Below are 3423 nucleotides of genomic sequence, written 5' to 3'. Positions count from 1 at the left end.
AGAAAGTGTTGTCTAGAGTTGGGCTTTCAGTTCCCGAGTTTGGGTGGATGTCACTCTCTCCTTATTTGTTTTGCGGTGATTAGTCGTAGCCTTGGCTCGTTGATCACTTGGTTTGAAGTTAACGAGCTGTGTCCTTTCTTCTTCATGCCGTGCTGTGTATCAGAGTACTATTGTGTGTGTCCATTTGTCTGGGTTATCTGTGTGTGCCCAGATAGAGCACTCTGTGTGTGTGTATCTTTCTGTGTGTTCACAAGTGTCTCATGTTTGTGTGTCTCTACATGTATGATACTCTTATGAATCAGACTCATCAGGATCATAGACAAATGCACAGAAATAAAGCTAAAATGTGACCATACCTACCTCTGTTTTCCTATTATCTTCTTATATGATATATTTATTATGTTTATTTCCAGGCTACAGTGTGCTTTCAGCAAGTTACAGCAGTGTTTACCTTGCAGTCCTTTGTTGTGTTCGATTTCTCGTTTTACATGTTCTTACCCTTTTCCCCTGATTCCCTTATTGTTGTAACTATAGAGATTAGTAGATCGGCCACTAGAGGGGCTCTCAGTAGTTCTGTTCAATTATTCTACAGCTGGCCATACACATAAGGATTTTTCACGTTTAGCCATGTGGGCTGAACAAAAGGGAATTCTTTATATTTCTTAGTCTAAGCTTCCTCTACAGATGGTTTGTAAGTCAGAATGTGCAGTTAGTCACTGTGCAGCCAACAATTTTCCAAACTGTTCATTTTGCAACTGAAGTCAACGGGGCCACCCATTGCTTGCAATTTAAGTTGTGTATTGCTAGCATAAGGCACAAGCAATGTACTGTATTACTAAGCAGAAATTCCACATGCATATACAACACGACAAAGCATACATGGATATAGCATTGCCTGCCCACAAGAGCTAGCAATCTAAATACTATAAGAGCTAGCAATCTAAATACTATAATGAAAGACATCTACAGAACCAGTCCCTACATAAACTCCAGATGTCTACATACACTTCTGATGAATACATACACTCCTAAAGTCTACATGCACTCCTAAAGTCTACATACACTTCTGATGAATACATACACTCCTAAAGTCTACATACACTTCAGATGTCTACATACACTTCAGATGTCTACATACACTCTAGATGTCTACATACACTTCTGATGTCTACATACACTCCTGATGTCTACATACACTCCTAAAGTCTACATACACTTCTGGTGAATACATACACTCCTAAAGTCTACATACACTTCAGATGTCTACATACACTCTAGATGTCTACATACACTCCTGATGTCTACATACATCCCTGATGTCTACATACACTCCTGATGTCTACATACACTCCTAAAGTCTACATACACTTCTGATGTCTACATACACTCCTGATGTCTACATACATTCCTGATGTCTACATACACTCCTGATGTCTACATACACTTCTGATGTCTACATACACTCCTGATGTCTACATACACTCCTGATGTCTACATACACTCCTAAAGTCTACATACACTTCTGATGTCTACATACACTCCTGATGTCTACATACATTCCTGATGTCTACATACACTCCTAATGTCTACATACACTTCTGATGTCTACATACACTCCTGATGTCTACATACACTCCTGATGTCTACATACACTCCTAAAGTCTACATACACTTCTGATGTCTACATACACTCCTGATGTCTACATACATTCCTGATGTCTACATACACTCCTAAAGTCTACATACACTTCTGATGTCTACATACACTCCTGATGTCTACATACACTCCTGATGTCTACATACACTCCTAAAGTCTACATACACTTCTGATGTCTACATACACTCCTGATGTCTACATACATTCCTGATGTCTACATACACTCCTAAAGTCTACATACACTTCTGATGTCTACATACACTCCTGATGTCTACATACACTCCTGATGTCTACATACACTCCTGAAGTCTACATACACTTCTGATGAATACATACACTCCTAAAGTCTACATACACTTCAGATGTCTACATACACTCTAGATGTCTACATACACTCCTGATGTCTACATAAACTCCTAAAGTCTACATACACTTCAGATGTCTACATACACTCCTGATGTCTACATACATTCCTGATGTCTACATACATCCCTGATGTCTACATACACTCCTGATGTCTACATACACTCCTAAAGTCTACATACACTTCTGATGTCTACATACACTCCTGATATCTACATACATTCCTGATGTCTACATACACTCCTAAAGTCTACATACACTCCTGATGTCTACATACACTCTAGATGTCTACATAGACTCCAGATGTCTACATACACTCTAGATGTCTACATACACTCCTAAAGTCTACATACACTTCTGATGAATACATACACTCCTAAAGTCTACATACACTTCAGATGTCTACATACACTTCAGATGTCTACATACACTCTAGATGTCTACATACACTTCTGATGTCTACATACACTCCTAAAGTCTACATACACTCCTAAAGTCTACATACACTTCTGATGTCTACATACACTCCAGATGTCTACATACACTTCAGATGTCTACATACACGCCTGATGTGTACATACACTTCAGATGTGTACATGCACTCCTGATCTCTACATACACTCCTGATGTCTACATACACTCCAGATGTCAACATACACTCCAGATGTCTACATACACTCCTGATGTCTACATACACGCCAGATGTCTACATACACTCCTGATGTCAACAGACACTCCTGATGTTTACAGACACTCCAGATGTCTACAGACACGCCTGATGTCTACATACACTTCAGCGATGGCTACATGGAGTTTCTTAGGGTTGGGTTTTTAATGGTGACAACAAAGGACAATGTCTGTATAATGTGTACTATAATGGCAACTTGTAGTCTTCATCAGAAGCCCGTGTGACAGGGTGACAACGCAGGAGCACAATTGGTAGACTGGGCTAGAGTGTTGTCACCCTATAACATGAAGTGCCTGTATTAGATTATGTGGGTATGGCCACCACCAGGTTCCATTTTCATGAAAGCTGCAGATTTAATAATGGCTTTTGAAATGACATTCACTTTATAAAGATGATACAACATTTTAATGATGGAGTTTACATGTTTAAGTGACGTTAGCTGTTGCTTGCTACAAAGGCGGCTATCCGTCAAGTGCGTCAATTTTCCGGTCACTCGGACTTTAGATTACTATAAACCGAAATCTATTTATCAACAGGAATATTTAGTGGCAATGCAGCCGTAGTAGCCGAGCCTGTCAATTAAATTCTCAGCAAGCTTTGTATCTGTAGAGGAGGAGGAGGGGGGTGTTATACAGTGTATAGCCAGAGTTTGATTAAAGATTAACTCTGAACTCCACCCAAAGACAGCTATAGGCTTTCTTGCTCAGGTAGACCC

The sequence above is a fragment of the Nanorana parkeri genome, unplaced genomic scaffold, assembly GCF_000935625.1.
Source record: "Nanorana parkeri isolate BGI_ZX_2015 unplaced genomic scaffold, ASM93562v1 scaffold50, whole genome shotgun sequence".
NCBI lineage: Eukaryota > Metazoa > Chordata > Amphibia > Anura > Dicroglossidae > Nanorana > Nanorana parkeri.
Note: the sequence above shows the minus strand (reverse complement) of the source record.